The sequence below is a fragment of the Lemur catta genome, chromosome 5 (assembly GCF_020740605.2).
Source record: "Lemur catta isolate mLemCat1 chromosome 5, mLemCat1.pri, whole genome shotgun sequence".
NCBI lineage: Eukaryota > Metazoa > Chordata > Mammalia > Primates > Lemuridae > Lemur > Lemur catta.
The window spans coordinates 69958964-69979770 of NC_059132.1; the positions used below are offsets into that span (position 1 = coordinate 69958964).

Sequence of the window (20807 nt, forward strand, 5' to 3'; positions counted from 1 at the left end):
AAATACATGCATACAAGACAACACTATCTATATTGCAAAAATATATACAAACAAAAAGGTAACACATCACAAATACCAAAACGGATGCCCAGAGGGGCAGGATAGGAAAGAGAATGGGGTATGAGAATGAAAGAATAAGGCCAGGCGAGGTGGCTCACACCTGTAATCCTAGCACTCTGGGAGGCCGAGGCGGGTGGATCGCTCGAGGTCAGGAGTTCGAGACCAGCCTGAGCAAGAGTGAGACCCCATCTCTACTAAAAATAGAAATAAATTATCTGGCCAACTAAAAATATATACAAAAAATTAGCCAGGCATGGTGGCGCATGCCTGTAGTCCCAGCTACTCGGGAGGCTGAGGTAGTAGGATCGCTTGAGCCCAGGAGTTTGAGGTTGCTGTGAGCTAGGCTGATGCCACGGCACTCACTCTAGCCCGGGCAACAGAGTGAGACTCTGTCTCAAAAAAAAAAAAAAAAAAGAATAAATAGCATAAGAATCAGACCTTGCACAGAGCAATGATTAGTTTTGTATTTATACTTCTGTATAACTGGGAAGTTTTAATTTTTTTTTAAATCATGAGTCTGCACTTCTTTTATAATTAAAAATATTCATAATTTTTAACAATATGTGTCAAGGTCAAAATTTTAAACAATTTATCCTTGAGGAAAAGGGAAAGAAAAATTGAAAAAGATATCCCTGACTTATTACTCTATATATTTATACTTCAGAATTTTTTTTAATATGGAACACTTTACAAATTTGTGTGTCACCCTTGCACAGTGACCATGTTAATGTTCCGTGTATCATTCCAATTTTAGTATATGTTCTGCTGAAGCAAGCATGATGCTTTAGAATTTCTTAATGTACATAAACTCCTTTTATAATTTAAAAAATGTAAGACTTTCAAAATATTGTCACAAAGAGGAAAAAATAAATACTTGATATTTTGCTCTATGATGTTCAAGTTTAAGTGCTGGGCACAAGGATACAAAGTTCCTGCCCTCGGAGAGCAAAGAGATAGGTAGGACATAATGTAAAATAGCTTCTAAGTACCAACCCCGGGGTGCAGAGTGAAAACATCATGGGACAAACTAAAAGGCTATTGGAACTGGTAAGAATAAATGAATTTGTAACTTTCAAGAATGGTGTCAGTGGTCTATCAGGGACACCAGGTTTTAGGAGTTGAAGAAAGCCCGGATGGGGATGAGTAGGAGGCATCGAGGGTTGGCCACTCATCTGAAATCTCCACTGAGACAAAAAGCACTTCATAAGAAAGTGGTTGAGAGTATACGTGCTCTGGATGCTCGCGTACGAGTGCTGGCTCTGTCTCTTTCTCCTTGTGTATCCTTAACCTTAAATGGGGCTAACCATAGTCCTTGCCACATAATCTTTCATGAGAATTAACTACAGTGCTACATGTAAAGCATTTAAGATGCCTGGCATATGGTAGGCACTCAATAAATATTAGTTGCTGTTATTATTACTTGTCAAGTTATATTTATATTTATTATATTAGAAAATATAAACGTAATGGCCTTGGGCCTCTAATAATTCAATTAATATTTATAGAACATGATGCTTGCATACATGCCATGAGATATTATCCTTTCCTTAAAGGCTAATAGCCAAATAACATTTTAAAAGATATATAATAATGCAGGTCAGTGTATGCCACATTCCAAATATGTGATCTGGACCACACTGGTTCTGCAATTTGAAGATCAGAAAAGTCACTGAGGACAGGAGCAACTAGGAAAGACATCGCAGAGATAAGACATGAATGGACTTTAAAGAATAGGTCAGGAGAGGAAAGTGCACGCTGGGAGTGGGGTGGGGAAATGTGATGAGCAGAGACTAGAAACAAGAAAGACGCCTGGTCTAAATGTAATATGGTACCCTGGATTGGATCCTTGACCAACAAAGGAACATTAGTATGAAAACTGGTGTTCCATGAAAGCAAGACTCCTGCATTGCTTAGTGACTTATAATGGGGCCTGGTGGATGCTCAGTAAATATTTATTGAACAAACAAATGAATCCAGTGAGCTAACCGACATGAGAGTATCCAAATACTATAAAGTAGGATTGAAGGTTGATGAGGGCTAATGTCTATGCATTGAAAACGCTACTAGGGAGGGAGAAGTTTTCTGGAAGAAGATTGGCAAGAGGAAGGAACACCTTGACACGAATACACAGTGGAGAAGGCTTATGTGACCGAGGGCTTCAATCTAGATCCCTGTAAGCTAAATTGAACCAGAGAGCATTTCCTTGTTGATGAGTGTCCCTACCTAGAGGAAATAGAGAGCTTTAAGAAGTAGAAGTAAATCTCTGTTTTCTGGGCATGATTCCAGATATTGTAGCACATTAGAGATGACAGACAAAGGAGATGACACCTTAAGACTTATTCCAGATTGCATATTTTCCTCCTTTTGTGGGTTAGCTGGTATTGAGGAATGACTGTCCAGGAAGTAATAGGGAATGTGGGGAAAGAAGGTTTCTGCTGTTCTCTCTATAATTTTAAGAGCTACGTTATCAGGGAGGCTTGAGGTCTAACTAATATTGTGATGTCTAGACTAAGTGCAAACTACTGATCCATTTTATAGATGAAGAAGCAAAGAGTATGAGTTTCTTGCCAAGTTCACATGGCTAACCTAGCTCCGGAGCCATCGAAACATTCCTCTGCTCGTACATCCTGTATACAAATCTACAATGATGAGCACGCAAACATACACATGCGATATTATAAAAATACTGAAGTAGGGCTTTTGCCTGTGTGGAGATAACGATGAGGTAAATCTTCTTAAAGGAAGTCAGGCCAGAATTAAGCCCGAAAAGATGAGTAGGCATTAAGCTGATGGTTGAAATGGGGTAGGCAGGAGCCAGCTCACAGAGTGTTCTGTGTACCTTGTCATGGAACTTGGACTTTTTCCTGTTTTCATGGAGAAACGACTGAAACCACTGGGAAGTTACATTGCCAGACTTGCATTTTAGACAGATCTCTCTGTTGGATTTTTTAGAGCAGTGAATATCCAACTTTCACATGTGCATCAGATTCACCCAGAGGGCTTTTAAAACAGATTCTCTGGGCCCCATTCCCTGAGTTTCCCATTCAATAGATGGCATAGCCTACCATACATCTAGGCTATGGGTACAGCCTATTGCTCCTGGGCTACAAACCTGTACAGCATGCTACTGTACTGAAATCTGTAGGCAACTGTAACACAATGGTGTATCTAAACATAGAAAAAGCACAATAAAAATATAATATAAAAGATAAAAAGTGGTACAACTGTATAGAGCACTTACCATGAATGGAACTTTCAGGACTGGGAGTTGCTCTGGGTAAGTCAGTGAGTGAGTGGTGAGTGAATGAATGTGAAGGCCTAGTGCATTATCACACACTACGGTAAACTTTATAAACACTGTATACGTAAGCTACTAAATTTATAAAAAGTAGTTTTCTTTCTTCAATAATAAATTAAGCTTAGCTTATTATAACTTTTTTACTTTATAAATTTTTAAATTTTTTTAACTTTTTGGATCTTTTGTCCTAACTGTGTAAAACACATTGTACAGCCATACAAAAATATTTTCTTTCTTTATATACTTATTCTATAAGATTTTTTCTATTTTTAAATTTATTTACTTAAAAATTTTTTTTGTTAAAAACTAAGACACAAACACACATATTAGTCTAGGCTTGCACAGGGTTAAGATCATTAATATCACTGTCTTCCACCTCTATGTCTTGTCCCATTGGGAGATTTTCAGGGACAATAGCACTCATGGAGCTATCATCTCCTATGAAAACAATGCTTTCTTCTGGAATTGTAACTGTTTCACAGTTGACTTTTTTTTCATAAGTAGAAGGAGTATACTCTAAAATAATGGTTAAAAAGTATAGCATAACAAGTACATTAACAAGTAACAGTCATTTATTATTAACAAATGAGGAAAATGAACTCTAGAAAAGTTAAGTAATTTATCCAAGGTCAAAAAAACTAATAAATGACAGAGTCAGGCTTTTGGGGAAAATAAAACTGCAGCAAATTCAAAATGGACAAAATTTAAGTTTAACCTCCCTGAAAACAAAATGCAAACTTTAGGGAGTTTTATTTAGGCAAAGTGGAACCTCCCTGGGTTAACTGGAAAAAAACCTGATCACCTTGTGTCAAATGGAAAACTGCAACATTAGCCTTTCTTTTGAAAGGTGATATAATTTAGGGCATATGCTGATGCAGAGTGGAAGAATCCTTCAGGAAACCAGAAAAAGGGCATTTTCTTGCGAGAGAGTGACCTTTTTTGATCCACAATTATACAAGTAAATTGCAGCCTGTGGCTGTTCCACTATGCTAGTGCCTGAGACTTTTAAATTTGGAGGCAAAATATTAGCAAACCAATCTGGCCACAGACCTAAGGCCAAATCTTCCATTTCACTTTACAGATAACAAAGATCATATTTTGACTTTCATCTCTCTGACTTCTTATTTGGCTTCCTAATTAGTAGAGAAAGCAGGTGTTATTTACTGACCACCCTCTAAAAACCCACAATAGACGGTGTTCGAATATATACAATTCAGTTACATTTCCACCCCTTTTAGACTGATCACTATTGATCATTGTTTTTATTTTCAAAAAAAGTTCTTCATCGTAACTCCTACAGTTGGACAACGTTAACTAGTAGTCATACAAAGCAAGATTTTTACAAGAACCATCTCAGGTACATGTTGCAACTCTGACACGTGACTTTGTTTCCAGTGTTCATTTCTAAATACCCCAAATACTATCCTGGTGGCAAAACCCTCCAGAAAGGTTCATGTTCACAAACCCTTGATGCTTACTTCTCAGTTTCTGGCTCAGCTCCTAAAATCACGCTTCTTATTGCTTTCTTTCAAGCTGAAGGGAAGGCATTCTTTGTCCTTGTCAGTGCTGTGTTTTTAAGTACCTGTTTGTATTCAAAAGAAAAGAGAAAAAGACCTATCTAGGAAGTCCCCTCCTCCAGAGTGAAAAACCACTGGCTCTTCCTTATAACCAGGAGGAGACAACATTACATTTTACTCTTTTTTTCAGGATTAAATCTTGGAAGAAGAAATTATTTTAAGGTAGTTTTTATACCCCACTGAAATCATACCTTGAAAAAGCTGGTTGTCTCAGCCACAGCTTGATATCACAATTGCTTTCAGTACAAAATTGAGAGGCTATTTCTGAACATGTCTGAATCTTACCAGAACAGACTGTTTTAAACCAAAACTTTTAAAACGTCATGAACAGAAACTTACAATAGTTTTATGCACCCCTAACTTAAACCACCAAAGAACAACTTGTACATCCTCTGGAGAAAGACTAAAACCCAATATGAATGCATACTCCTAACACCTTTATGGAACAAAGAGAGGGGAATTATTAACACATCAAGTATTTTAAAAGATTACTTGCCAAAGTGTTAAGTCTCAACCATTACAGTCAGAAATAACCGACAAATGTAATAAGAGAAAATAGCCTTCAGTAGCAGGGACTACTAGTTACCTATCCAACATTCAGTGGATGCTGGTAAATGCTTAACCAAAAGAAGGCAGGGCCTTAATTTTCAGTGTTTGTCAGTTTTCGTTTTAAATACTCCTACTATGGCCAATTTCAGGCTACCAATGTGTTTTAGCAACAAGCTTTACAAAGACTCTGAAAATTTAACCATCAGCTTTTGAAAGCCAGTGCAAGCCTTTTGGAACACACTGTGGAATTCATCCTTTACCTTCTTTCTCACTTCCTCATTTTGTGACAGTGACAATTTGCCCAGATTAAAAATAAAAATGATATTTCCTAGCCATCTTTGCAAATAGGAGAGGCTCCATGAGTGTTCTCACCAAGGAGATGCAGGCAGATGTTGTAGCAGTGGTGACGGCCTATCATACATGGTGGCAGTCAGTGGTGTCTTCCTCAAAGTGGCTTCAGTTTCAGTTCACCTCTCTCTGTCCTTATCCATTTCTTTTTCCTGTTTGGAATACAGACATGACGACTGGAGCTGCAGCAGTCATTTTACAATCAACAATGTGGGAGGGGCAAAGGCAATCACAGAAACCTTGGCCCTAACACCTTTGAACTGTCTCACTCCTCCTGATTCTTTTTTCTGGTCTTCCTTTTACAAGAGATGAAGTAAAAACAAACAAACAAAAAAGCTCCTATCTTGCTTAAGCTACTGTCATTTAGGTTTTGTATTAAATGCAGCCAAAACCAATCCTTCAACATGGGAAAACTTGCCAATGGCGCTGTAGGCCTAGTGAAGAGAAATTGCTTGCTACTGGAAGCAAAACTGTTGAAGAATTTTTTTTCTGGAAATCACATAGTCATTAAAACTTTTAAAAATGAATCCACTAATTATTCTGTTGGTACAAGTCTACCTAAAATACTTGACTTGGGGGTGGAAATTTAATTCTCAGCCCAGCACCATGAACATTCAGTGAAAAGAATATGACCACATTTACGGAACACATACAATATGCTAGATACCATGTTAAGTACATTAGAGGCATCAGGGAACTTTGCTGTGTGACCTTGGGCAAGTCACTTAACATGTTGATGCCTCAGTTTCCTCATCTATAAAACGGAGAGAACACAGTACCTATCTCATAGGATTGTTTTGAAGGATAAAGGAGTTAATAACACATATGTAAGGTGCTCAGAACAATGGCTGGCAAATAGTAAACATAAGCTATTATTATTTCTCTCAAACCCTATTTAATAGTCCCTGCTATTATTCACAAATGAGGATGATGGCATGTACCTCACAGGGAGCTTCTGAGACTATAAGGAGATGCTGCCCCTCAGGTATTTAGCTTGCACCAGGTAAATGCTCAGTAAACTCTAGCCGCTATGTGTCTGATATGTAATAGCACTTGAATGAGGCTCTTTTAGTGAGATTAGTGCCAAAATATTGTGTCAGTAAAGAGAAAGAACTAGGTTTTTGTGGGAGAGAAGGCCATTATTCATTTACCTCTATAATGTACTAATGGGGTCTCACGATACATAATTAACGGGTCAAAGGATGAGTGATATGTGACACACAATACAACCCAGGTGTTACAAGGCACCATAAGAGGGAAGGAGCACAGGACACCTCAGGAGGGAGGTTTTGGTAGATAGAAGAGTTAACTCTAGATACAGAGACCTGGTATTGGGCCTGATTCTGCCATTTATTCATTTTTTGACCTTGCATAAATTACTTAACTTTTCATTTTCCTCGTTTGTTAAAATGAGCTCAACAAGCTCATCCATCCTAGCTTTTAAAATTATTTTTGTTTATTTGTTCATTTATTTAATTCCTAGGACATGATGTTGAACTTTAAAAGAAAAGATAGATGTTTTAAAATTAGAGATGCCAGGATTATAACTAAATATGAACAAAGGGTATGACATTTAAGTGCTTTTGGAGAATATGTGTTGCAAAGTTGCTTGTGTTTGTATGAGAGTATGGAGACCAAGCAAGAAATGTGGGTCAGAGTTGTACTTTGAGAGATCTTGGGTACTAGGTCTTGGAGTTAACAGTTTATTGGGAGGCACTGCTAAACCATTGAACTTTTCTGAGCAGGAGAATGACGTGGTCAAACCACTGCCTTAGGAAGAATAATTCAGCAGTTAGAATGATACCCACATGCCGGAGGCAGGGAAGAGAGTTGGGGGACCACTCCAGAGATCACAGTTAATGAGAGTGTGAGGAAGGAAGGACCTTCCTCTCATGAGAGAGTTTGAAAAAGGACATGAGTATCATCTGGAAGGAATGAACCAATGGAAACTTCTCCCTGTGTGATTTAAATGGTGAGGAGTGAATGTGACAGCTCAGTAGTTTAGCTCAGGACCAGGCCTGGCACAAACTAGGGATATGAACATTTGCTAGGTGAACTTAGGAGCAACATTTGAACAACAGATAGTAAAATCATTAATAAGCAAAGAGAATGCTGTAAATATATATCAGGAGTTGAGTAGCATTAATATTCACTGTGAGGTTTTGGGGTATAAGAACACTGAAGTTCTATATAGCAGGAAAATGGATGAGGGAATTGTCCTCAAAGGCCTGTGTCTAAATACTACAAATAGTTCCTGACCCCACTGGCAATGTGGCCCCAGAGAGTAATTCTGTTAAGCAAACAGTATTAATGCCCCTCAAATTTCAGAAACTGTAGGAATCAATATGAAATTCTACTGTCACCATATTTGCCATAAAATTTTCACACGGAACTTGTAGTATACATAGACTGTTACAACCCCCTTAGGAAAGGGCTAGCAACTTTTTATGAATTCCTAGAATTTAGAATTAGATCCAAAATTCAGACTTGATAGTGAGGACAATCATGAGAACAATTACTGTATCTTACTTTAAGGAAAAATATCAATTGGTATTTGACCATAACAGTTGTATTACACATTTATCCCTTCAGGGAATATATGAGGGTCTGCCATGACAAGTCTGTGCAAACTTTGGGCCTGCAGTGGGGAACAAACCAGACACAGAGTTTACTGGGAGGCACTTAAAAGGCTAGTGGGTCTTCCCAGTAGATATTCAACGACATGCCTAAATACATTTATATACAGCTACAAATTCTTTGTAGCAAAAAGGGTGTGATGAGTAAATAAAGGTTCTCATAATTCTTTAGCAGCAAAAATCATAATTTTCACCTTTTCTGCTCCATAGTGATCACTGAAGCATTCCTTTTTAATATGAAGAATACCCCACCAGTGATCCTTGGTGGGCTCATTCCAGGGAAATTGATTCACTTAAATTCACTGAAAGAGCTGATAAATTATTACATTTATTTTTCTATTGCGTGGAACCATCTCTTAAAGTAGGTTTTTGCCATTTTTTTTACATATATAAAATTTACAGCCAATTTTAAGGGCTTACCTTTTTGTAAATGGTTAATAGCTGACTTTTTAAAATAAACTCATTAAATAGCATAATTAATTTCCCTTCAGTTCCTTGAAATCTCCTTTTCTCTGAGGATCTTTTCCTCCTCTCTACTTCAGCTGTCCACTCTCTCTGCTTACACCCCTAGATCTTGGCATGACTCAAAACTGTCCCAGCTTCATGATTTCAATTTCAAGCGTCTCATTCTCAGACTGCTCCCCAGCTTTTGGGAGTGGCTCCCAACTCCAGCAATTCGTGGACCTTACTGGGACCTTCAATCTCTGGGTCCTGTCATCTTTCCAACATCTCACGCTCCTTTATATCCTCACCTCCCTCCTATCACAGTCCCCCATAGTCACTCCCTTGCCTACACCTTCTGCTCTCTGACCCTCTTACCCTCCCACACCCACCTGCAAAACCCCAGCCCTTGTTAAACCCAGCTCTGCCCCTTATGCTGACTGAGGCTGGAGAAAATCCACAGCCTTGCTGACTGGTCTTGCTCTAAATTCATGCCCACTAACCTCAAATGGGCACTTAACAGGGCTGCCTGGCAATCCTACCACATTTCCGTAATCCATTTGCTCTCAAACTCTCCCAGATGACTGTTTCATATCGCTCCTCTTTTCCAACCTATAGCATCTCTTCCACCCCTTCCGCTCTCAGGAAGCAGGTTCCTTGGCAATTTCACCAAGGTAAGAGAACAGTGAGAAGACACCTGCATTCCCACTTCTGCAGCCACCAGCCCGTGTGCATCTGGGCCCACTCATCCTGCCTTCCCCGCAGTGTCTAGCTTTTGTGGACTGGACCCCTGGCTTTTCTGTGAATGGGTAAAGTAGACTCAGCTTCTGGGTCCTTGCACTTGCTCTCCCCTCTGGCTGGGACGTCGGAAACGCATCCCTCAGTCTGCCAGTTGTGCTTCCTGCTCTTCCTTCAGGACGTCTTGCCAGTGAGCTTTTCCCTGCCCCTACAGAAATGGCAACCTCCCTCATTCCCAACCCCTCCCTCCCTGCTTTTGCCATCAATTGTATCACACCCTAGCATATTTGTATATTTATTGGTTATCTGTTTACCTTGATGGGGGCAGGGATTTTTATCTGTTTGCCACTGTATCCCCTGCTGGCACCATGCTTGATTTATTCATTCATTTACTCAACATATGTTCAATGAGCCCCCGTTAGGAGCCAGGCACTGCCTGGGCACTGAAACTGTAGGAATGAACACAACAGACCAAAATTCTTGCTCTTTTGACTAAATAAGTAGTTAGATAGTGATAAGTGAAACATCCACAGCCAAACAGGGAAAGAAGGTGTAAAATGGATGTATGAGGGATTGAAGAGAGGTGGGTGAGATTTTAGATGGTGGTTGGGGTAGGCCTCATTGAGTGGAGTGAAGAGGGAGGTGAGGAGTGAGCTGTGTGGACATCCATGGGAGGGCTTTCCAGGGAATGCTTTGGGTTGAATGAGTGCCCCCAAGTTCATGGGTTGGAAACTTAATGGCCAATGCAGCTGTGCGGCGAGGTGGGACCTTGAAGAGGTAATTAGGTCATGAGGGCTGTTAAATTAAGTTTAGCCTCAAGCTGACTCCTTACATAGTTTAGTTCAGCCTGAAGGTTTCTCCATACACAGTGAACTGTAACCTAACTGGATGTGCAAACAGACTGTAACTTACTCTTGTACCAATCACAGAGTTTCATCCAATCACAGGAAGCCAACTGTTCACACTGTATTCAAATAAGGCAAATGGTAAGCTGTAACCAATCCAGCTGTTTCTGTACCTCACTTCTGTTTTCTGGGTGTCACTTTCCTTTCTCTGGCCATCAATATTATCCAACTATGTGGCAGCTACGGAGTCTCTTGGAATCTATCCTGGTTCTAGGTATTGGCCGATCCGTGAATTGTTCTTTGCTCAATGACGCTGTTGAATTTGTCTAAAGTTTTTCTTTTAACAGAGCCCTCATGAATGGATTAATGCCATGATGGGAGTGGGTTTGTTATCTCAGGAGTGGGTTCCTGATAAAAGGGTGAGTTCAGCCCCCTTCCACTGTCTCCCTCTCACATGCTCTCTCTCTCACTGTGTGATGCCTTCTACCAGATTATGAGGAGCAAGAAGGCCCTCACCAGATGTAGCCCCTCGACCTTGCACTTCCTGGCTTCCAGAACCCTGAGCCAAATTAACTTCTATTGTTTATAAATTACCCAGTCTGTGGTATTCTGTTACAGCAGCACAAAATGAACTAAGAGAGGGAGGGAACCGCTAGCACAGAGGTACTGAGGTGAGAGTGTGTCCAGATTGTTCCAGAAGAGTGAGGAGGCTTGAGTGAGAAGGAGAGCAGGAGACCAGGCCAGAGTGGTAAAGGCGGGAGGGGAGGAAAGATTATATAGGGTCTTGTATACTTTGTGAGAACTTTTATTCTGAGTAAAATGGGGAACCAAGTAAAGATGTGTTTAAAATTTTAATACAATAATATTAATATACAGTCCACACTTAGGTTTTTACAACAGTCCCAGTATCCCAGTAGTGTCCTTTCAAAAAAAGAGAATCCAAATTTTTATTACCATTTAAAGAAATAACTTGCACAAGGGGCAAAATCGAATTTTATAGCATACATAATAATTATCACTGAGGCTACTAGGACTGCACTAAGAAAGGCCATGTATAGGTTAAAAAAATATTAACAGCTTTATAATGTCATTTTATAGCTCCCCCCCCAGAATCCAATCAAGGATCATACACTGCATTTAGTTATCATGGTTTTTTTTTTTTTAAAAAAAACAGCTTTATTGAGCTAAAATTCACATACCATATAATTAAATGGCTTTTAGTACATCCACAGAGTTGTGCAACCATCACCAGAAACTAATTTCAGAACAATTTCATCATCCCATAACCTTTAGCTATCACCCTCCAGGTTTCTCATTCCCCCAACCCCAGTCTACTTTGTCTCTATAGATTTGCCTACTCTGGACATTTCATATAAATGGAAGAATATAATATGTGTTTTTTTGTGTCTACCTCCTTTCACTCAGCGCCATGTTTTGAAAGTTCATCCTTGTAGCATGTACCAGCACTTCATTCCTTTTTTATGGTTGAATAATGTTCCCTTGTGTATATATATATATATATATATATATATATATGTATGTATGTATCTCATTCTATTTATCAAGTGAGGGTTTGCACAGGGGAGTGGCCTGATCTGAGAGGCATTTAACAAGGCTCACTTTAGCATTTGTTCCAAGGAACAGGGAATGATCAATTGTGCCAAATGCTGCTTTTAGGGAAAATTAGATGAGGTCCAAGAATTGACCAATAACTGCTCAAATAGTTTAAGGAAGAAAGGAATTTAATTAGCAGAAATATTCTGATACATAATTTATAAATGGCATTTTATGAGTTTTATGGGATTTGTTGCCTTTCCTTTGAATAATTAAACATGGAATGCAGATATAATAACTAATAAATAAGAATTTAAAATGGAATGCCAGACATGTAAAGGTACACAAACAATTAGAAAGCACCATTAATTTACATTGATCTTTGATATCTTCTTTATGTTGCTGGTAACAGTTTTTTTGGTTCATGTGAAATATATTCCTCAGAATAATTATTCTTCTCTAAACATAATTGAACATTATGGTAATTACCCAAGATTTTATGCCAGCTTCCAGCAAGTTGGCCAAGAGAAAAACTGACACTTGTAAGAGGATATTTTCAATATCTATGCAGATCGGGTACATACAAGTTTGCTTTTGTCTGGGGGGGGTTGGTGTCATCTAAAAGATTGTAGAAACCGAACCAAAAATTTAGAGTTCTAAAGAGATATCTCCTTGTGGCATGCCATTATTTGGAGCAACAAGGTTACTTACTTGAATCATTGGATTCCCATTTGGCACAAAAGGCATCTGTTGACTCAGGGTTTGGTATAAGCACAAGCAATAGGCACTAGGCTATCCAATTCTGGGCACGAGCAACTTCTGGGGCCTGCAAATCATTGGGGGAGTGAGCGGGGGGCAATGAAAACTGTCAAAAATGCACTCCATGTTTATAGGACGATTCGGTGGGCGCGGTGGAATGAACTGATGAACATTGCAGAAAATAAACACACGGAACATTGAACTTCACTTGAAGAGAATGCACCCAGTCCGCTCCACCGGGACTGAAGAAGACAGGGTTAGGAAAGTCGGAGCGCCGCCGTGTTGTTTCCTCTCCTCGGAATAAATGGGGCGTGGGGCTGGGGGCGGGGGGCGGTGGCTCGGTCCGCTGCGCTCGCGCCGGCCGGGCCGGGAATTTGGAGAGGATCCCTGGTCGCGCGGCGGCGGCGGCGGCGGCGGCGCGCGGGTGCGCGTGTGAGCGGGCGGGCGGGCGAGTGCGCCGGGTACTGGCAGGCGAGGAGTGGAGGCTGGGCGGCTCCGACTCCCTGACGCCAGCGCGACCAGATCAATCCAGGCTCCGGGAGCGAGCGAGCGCGCGGGCGGGCGGAGGAAGGAGAGGCCGAGCGGCTCAAGCCCGGGCGAGGCGCGGGGAGGGACCCTGGGAGCAGAGTGCGGCGCAGCGCCCGGCAGGGGCCGCGGGACCCCGTTCGCCCGGCCACTCGTGCGCCCGCGCGGACGGGCGCGCCGCCAACCCGGTAAAACGCAACAGACCCGAACCCAACTTTCCCCTTTAGCCGCTTCCCCGCCCTCCCCTCGGCGCCCTGGGCTTTCCAGCGCCGCGGCTGCCTCCGCTGGGGCAGGCGCGGGGCCGCCGCGGTGGTGCGGGGCCGGCGGCGCGGGCCGCGGCGGGGAGGGGGCTGTTCCCTGCGTGGGGCGGACCGCGACCCCCACCCCCACCCCCCATGATGGCGCCTCCCGGCCGCTCGGAGGAGCGAACTTGCCACCGCGTCCTCCGCCCGCGCGCAGCCGGCCGGGCTCCCCTCGCGCCTTTGTTGGATCTGCTTTGGGGGAGCCGCGTTCCTCGGCGCCGAGCCTCGCCCCCGGGCCTGCCCGCCGCGGGACCTCCCCGGCCGCCCTCCCCCGCTGCCCGCTCCCGGCTTTGCTTTCCCTTTTTGCAGCCGGGCCGAGGCCCGTCCGCGCGGCCCGCGAGCCCATTGTGTCCCCGCGCCGGCCGGCGGGGCGACCCCTGCGGGAGTTTGAGGACGGCCGCCGGGGCCGCCCCTTCACGCGCCCGGCGCCTGGCGAAGCGGGTCCGGCAAGGGGGACACCCAGCGCCTGCGACCCTCCGCATCCCACGCGGGCTCCCCTCTCTGCCCCCAACAGCCTCTTTGGGGTCGAGGTCAAGGGAACTTCGCACCGAAATTCCCTCTAATTTATTCAAAGGTTTGGCGGCGGCGCGTAATTTTTTTTTTTTTCCTCTTCCGCCTACACCCCCTGCGTCTCCGTGTGTCGTCTCATTCCTTTCCCTTTGCCGGATTCGATTGCCTCACTGCGTGTGCATTCGTGAGTTCGCTCCGGAACAACTGTGCCTTTACTCTGCTCCTGCCTTTGTTAGTGATTCTCGGCGTTGTTTCTGTGGCAAGGTGGGGGTGGTGGGTGTGAGAGACAGACGTGGGCTTGTTTTTCTAGTTGCTGAATATATAGGAAGGTGTAAAGGGAGAGCGTTTACTTGATTTGCTTTAGGAAGGGAGGAGGAACAAATGCTTGCCAGATCTCACAACTCCAGTAGCTGCGGCTTTTGTTTATTTTGAGGCGCATGCGATTTTTAAATACACTGTGCAAGATAACCGGTGAGGCGCTTTCCTTCTGAATACTGAGGCCCGTCTCAGAACCATCTCCCGAGCATCGTTTTCGTGAGTGCTGTCATAACCGGCCTTTTTCTTTGCTCTCCTGTTGTCCTTCCTTCCATTGTATTTGAAGTTTCAAAGTACGTGGAATGATACAGAAGTTGCATGATAACTGGTATGTCTTCCTGTTGCTGAAACTCTCAGCGGCTAAAATGACAGAATTCCTTTATTTCAGAACATCTCTTTATTTGTCGTTGATAACATGCCCACACCTCAGTAACACAATGGGAAGACTATTCCCTGCCCATGTTGATTTTTCATCTTGTGTATAATTCCACTTTAAATTATATTGAAGATAGGTGAGCAGTGAATCACTGTTTATTAATAAAAAGAATCAAGACAGATATTGTTCACCGCCCTGGCATTTTCAATTGGCATAAATATTTTTGCATCAGTGTTACTCTGATGTAGGTGGCAGACCTAAATATGATATACTGATTAAAGTGTTTGTATTCCTCTCACCCCCTGTCTTTCCCATTTGCAATTATTTGATATTTCTGTGCAGGTGGTGTACCATTTGTGTAATGCTGCAGTTCTTAGGAAACTAACTAGGGTCGTGAGAGATGATTTTCTGGAGGTGGGTGATGCCAGAGCCTCTACAAGATCCAGGCGGGATCAGGTTTCTTCTGAGGGTAGGGATTTGTCCTTGATTTAGTTTTGACCCCTACAACCATAGGTATGTAACCAAATACATTTTTCTTTTTGCCAGTATCCTTTGGTTTTATACCCTTGAAGAGCTGATGATATTTGCATTTTAGAGAAATGACAGTTTCTAGGCAATTAAAAATGTTGACCTCTTACACCTCTTGGAATTTAATTTTATTTTTACTAAGTTCAAAACATTAAGAGGAAGTAAGTCTCATTTCTCCAACTACATTTATTACTTTAGCTAAAAACTAAGTTTTAGTTTGTAATTTTGATTTCTAGTGATTCTGGGTTAAAGATAAAATCTAATAACTCGGTAGATTGGAAAAAGAAGTAACTTGAGTGTAATTAGACAAGCATGTTTAAGCTGCAGTAGCCTACATAATCAAGGCCAAGTTGTGTGTGTATAAAAGGTCTCATTTGTGTAGTCTTACAGGGCTAATGGAGGCATCATTGAGGCTTTATAAATAATGTAAGTTGTGTATAATGTAGAGTCTCCAGAGACGGCAGAGAAAGCATCATTACCAGCCTTTTCAACCTGCTTGAGATCTTAAATTGATTTACAGCACTGAACTGGTGCAAAATGATACATCAGGATGACATGGGGTCAGCCTGTAAAAGTCTATGATGTCAGCCTATTAGTTCAGTCATCATAATTAAACCGTATTACAGGGGCAGCTAAGCAGGAGTCTGGCGTTATACTTCGGATATGGGTGGTACATGGATTTTGTTTATAGTAGAAAGGCTAGTATGGCCAGGACACTGATCTTTCTGAAAGAGGGAAGAAAGGCTTACAGAACTATGAATTTCTGGAAAAAATTGCAGATAAATGCAGAGATATTTACTCTGCATTGTATAAGTAGCTTTTCATTTGGTAGTGGAAAAACAGATGCGTTGGGGGTGCTGATAACTTCTGATTTGTACTGAATCATGCTTTTTGTGAGCTTGAATTTAACTTGGCCTTAGGGACCTTCTAAAATATCAGAGGACCACGTACTTCTTATCTCTGATCCCTTTATTAGCACTGAGTTTGCACTGTATTGATGTATCAGCTGACATATTATTTCTTTAGTCATAGTTACCAGGCTTCTACTAAAGATACTTGAATTGAATATAGGAACATTTCAGGAAGAGAACATCCTTAGTATTTTTTGCTTAGATTTCTCACCAGTGCTCATTCAGTTTTTGGGTCATCTAGGGTTGCCTTTGTCCAATAAGGCAGCCATAGTCACACGTAGCTGTTTAAATTAAAATTAAATAAAAATACAAATGTGTTTACTCAGCACATGCCACATTTCAAGTGCCTAGTAGCCATGCATGGTTAGCGGCTACCACATTGGACAGTGTGTGTACAGAATAGTTCCATCATTGCAAGTTCTGGTAGACAGTGCTGCCCCAGGACCTTTGCCTCTCTTCTCACTTATTACCTCCACTAATGAGTTTGTGGGGTCAAAGAGAGAAAGACATATATCAATTAATTTTACTACTAAGTAGCTGTTCTTGTTAAAAAACAGTTTGGAAGTGACAGTTGAAGCTACAAGATAAAAGGAGGTTGACTTTTCTGTAGATTTTATCATCATTAGTGTCATGGATCCTAATTTGATTTAGAGCATTAGGTAGGAGAAATAATCGTAGCTGATTTTTTTCTGAACTTTCACTGGATATATGTATGCCAGGCATTGTTTATAATATTAATATCTCATTTAAGTCTCAAAACTTTCCGAAATGCGGTTGTTAATCACATTTTACAGGTAAAGAAACTGAAGCCAGAGTGATTCAGTGTCTTGCCTCAGGCTGCATAACTAGTGAGTGATTATGGTTTATAATCTTAGCTGGGATATGAACGAGGCAATCTGACTCTAGAGCCTCATTCTCAACTCTACCTTTTGGTCTTTCGCCTAGCATACCCAAATATGCTAGATGGAAACATTGCTCTGCTGTGCTTCACGGTGCCAGTATAGACATGACTTTGCTTTTAATTTTTTAGGCCTTTAGATAAATTTGCCTTCTGTTGTGTTTTTCTGGGCTATTTTCTTCTGTTGTAAGTGTTTAAGAAAGGAAAAATAATGTGAATACTTATCTAAGCAGTACTTAATTTGAAGAATACAACTGACATAAAAGTAATGCATTTCAAAGCCAAATTAGTTTTATCTTTGTTTTTCTAAATAATTCCTTCCACTTGCCTCTTCATTTTCTTGTATAATCACAAGTTGATATTACTTATGAGGAAAGTTCTAGTAGTTCAGTTTATCTGTCTTGCCAAAATTAGTCTGTCTTCCCTGAGCTGTTAACCACTGAGCCTTGAGATAAGAATAGTTCATTGCAAATTCCTTGGGGATTTTTTAAAAAAACATCTAATGTCTACTTTTCTATAATGTCTTTTACAAGTCAGTTCTTAACTTTTTGGGATCAGGGCTATTTAAATCTGATGAAACTATGGATTCTGTATCTTCTCCTTATTTCCATCTTCCTATCCGAAAATGTTTATATACCCTAGTGAATTTATGTGTACACTTAAGTGCCCACATTGCATGGTCTTTCAGGTGAAGTACATCCGTGGAACTGCCTTGTTGAGTGCTTTCATAAACATTGATTTGTAATTTCCTTTACAGAGAATAGAGATATTTAGTGTTAAAGGTTGCTTTAAAGATTTCCTAATCTAGTTGGTCCGTACCAAGATGAGCAATCTGAGACCCAGAGAAGATAACCAACTTGTCTGAAGTCACGCATCTAGTGACTGGAAGAGGAAAAGCTAGGACCTGGATCCCTCCTAGTGTGAAGTACCCATTTGTTTGTTTTTTTCCTATCATGCTTATGTTCCTGAGGGTTTGGTCTGAGCATATCCAGTGTAATTTATACAGGAAAGGAAGAATTTGGCATGATAATGGCTTTTTATACCTAACGCTGTTTGAGCTAAATAGGAATCAAGTCTGACAACCATATAGAGATGTGTATGTTTTTGTTTTCTACAGATTAAAATAGATTTTTTTTCATTCTGGAGATGGAAGACAAAAGCCCTATGTCTAATTTAATCAATAGGACCTTAGTAGAAAATGGGAGATCCAAGATTGTACACAGTTCAAATTAAACCAGGCAATTCTGACATACAACAAATACAAAATAAAATCTCCTCTTTTAACTCTCAAATCGCATTCCCAACCAAAAGCTTAAGTTTGCGGTATTTAGGGAAGGAGCTAGGGAGTATCAGGGAGAGAGTTGGACAAGTCTGAGAAGAAAAAAGATAATTTAAATATTAAAATGTGGAGAAAATAGGTATAAGTCATAAAATAACTTTGAGGTTGATGAAATGTTCTGGTACTTACTACATGGTTTTACTTTTGGGTACCAAAATTTCAAGGCATGCTTTGATAACAAACAGGGACATCTTCTCTTTGCCCCAAGCTGAAATCTCTTGACTTACTATATTCCTTTTCTGCTGTTGTCTGGTGGTACAAATATTCAGTCTAATCTGGTGATCTGTCATCTGATTTGCAGCAAAAATACCTGAAGTATTTTTAACACTCTGCTGTAGCTTCCTTTAAAAAGAAAAGGAAAAAAAGGCAAAGATAAGTAGCCTGAATGCAATTACTTAAAATCTAAATTAAAACATTAATTTTGATATGCATTATCAAGATGGTGTCAGTTTTAGAGATGCACCACTAGTCCTGTATGGAAAAAAGTAACATTTACAGCTGTTACTGGCTGACTTGCAGAAATTGGTGGGCTGTTTATAACATTCATTTGCATAAGGGAAGCTATCTTTCAGACAGGAAAAGCCAAAACTTTTGTAAACGGTTCAACTCCTGTGACTACATCAGGGTTTTAGGAAAGTACTGGGAACTGTAGTATTTGAACAGTTTAGCATCTTTGTAATTTCTGTTAGCTAAAATCATAGCTTTCGAGAAGTCTCTTTCTTGAAAATAAAGCATCAGTTTCTCTGAGATTTGAGGAAGTCCTGGCCTGGTGATTCTCCCAAATATCTTCTCTGTTCCCAGTGTTTGAAAAAGCAGCCTTATTCTCTTTTAAGAACCCCAGGTCTGTGGTGTGGTAGATTGGTTTCTTAACTAATTTTTTTGAAACAAATCTAAATTTAAAGAAAGAATGCATGTACACACAGTTGTTAATTATGCATCTATATGCTTTTGAGCTCAGGATGTAAATGAATATTCACTATGCCCTGTTTGGGAAGAGGGGAATAGGAGAGTCTTTCTAGTGATTCAAAATGTATATTTATATATAATTTTTAAATGCCTTATTTGTAATTTCCCCTTAATTTTAGGGCTGCTGTACTATGGATATTTTCCTCTACAATCTGAGAGTGTTAGGGTATAGTTACTCAAACTATTCATTTATTTTCTTCTCCTTATCTATTTTTTGTGGTTTCTTTGTGGTATGCTTATACAAAGTAGAAGTATCTCAGACCTTTATGGCCTTTTTTCCTTTCCATTTGAAACACTGCAAGAAAAGAAAGGGGAACTAATTTCCTTTCAGCTATTATAATTAGGCATTAAATTAAGTCATTATTCTGTTGGTTAAATGCAAAATCTTTTGTTTGTTTAGATTGATGGGAAACGTATCTCATTAATGGAGGAGGGATATTCAATATCCCCTTGTTTGATAATTTTGGTGCAGTATTGTAATAGTATATGCTTCATTTATTTTATGAATATTTATTCTAATAAGTGGGAAGACACATAAAAAATACAAGGTAAGATAGGAGTAAGTACAGACAGCTCACATGAGGACCACTGTGCTATGGAAGGACATGTGGGTTTGCGTAGGTAGAAGGGTGAGAGACATTCTAGGCAGAATAGTGGCCTGGAAGACTTAGGAGATAAGCATGAATGTTGAGTATCTCTAGAGCAGCACTGTCCAGTAGAATTTCTGCAGTGATGGAAATGTTCTATATCTGCACTATCTAAAGCAATAGCTTTAGCCACAATTGGCTACCAAGCACTTAAAATGCGGCCAGTGCAACTGAGGAACTGCATTTTTTTGTTTTAATTAATTTATGTTTCAATAGCTACATGTGGCTATCATGTTGAACAGCACATATTCAGAGGCGAGTGAGCTGCTCTGCCTGACCTCAGTGGGTATTCCTGATGGAGCCCAGTATGGTGGGGTGGAGATGCTCAGAAAGGGTAGTTGAGGTAGGAATTTGAGGACTTTACAGTACCAGAATAAGGAAGCACTGGGAAGTCACTGCAAGTGTTTGAACATGTAGTTCAGATTGGAGGGAAAGAGCCCAGTGCCAGGAGATTAATAAGAAAGCTATAGATTTATCTATGTGATGATAAATCTCTGATAAAGTTCTATATGGAAAGAGAAAGGTTTTTGTGGGCAAAAAACCATGAAGAATAGTAATTATATGGTTACAGAGTAATGAGAGAGAGATTGTCCTTAAGTTTCCAACCTCGGTGGCTGGAAAATTTATAATGCTGTTACTTAAGAATAGGGAAGAACTGGTTGTAGAAGGAATAAGGATTGTGAGA

General features: G+C 40.6%; 1 protein-coding gene and 1 non-coding gene across 2 annotated transcripts in view; one reads left to right on the forward strand and one right to left on the reverse strand.

Moving 5' to 3' along the window:
* Nucleotides 1-731: 731 nt before the first annotated feature.
* LOC123639022 lies at nucleotides 732-836 on the reverse strand. Its single transcript, XR_006735594.1, has one exon. It is a non-coding gene; the product is annotated as a U6 spliceosomal RNA (small nuclear RNA).
* Nucleotides 837-13220: 12384 nt separating this feature from the next.
* The window catches only part of SMAD1 (SMAD family member 1), a 68898-nt gene continuing 61311 nt past the window's right edge, over nucleotides 13221-20807 (forward strand). Inside the window, exon 1 of the mRNA XM_045552077.1 lies at nucleotides 13221-13518. The gene's annotated coding sequence lies outside the window, so the exon portion shown is untranslated. The remainder of the gene's footprint in view (nucleotides 13519-20807) is intronic.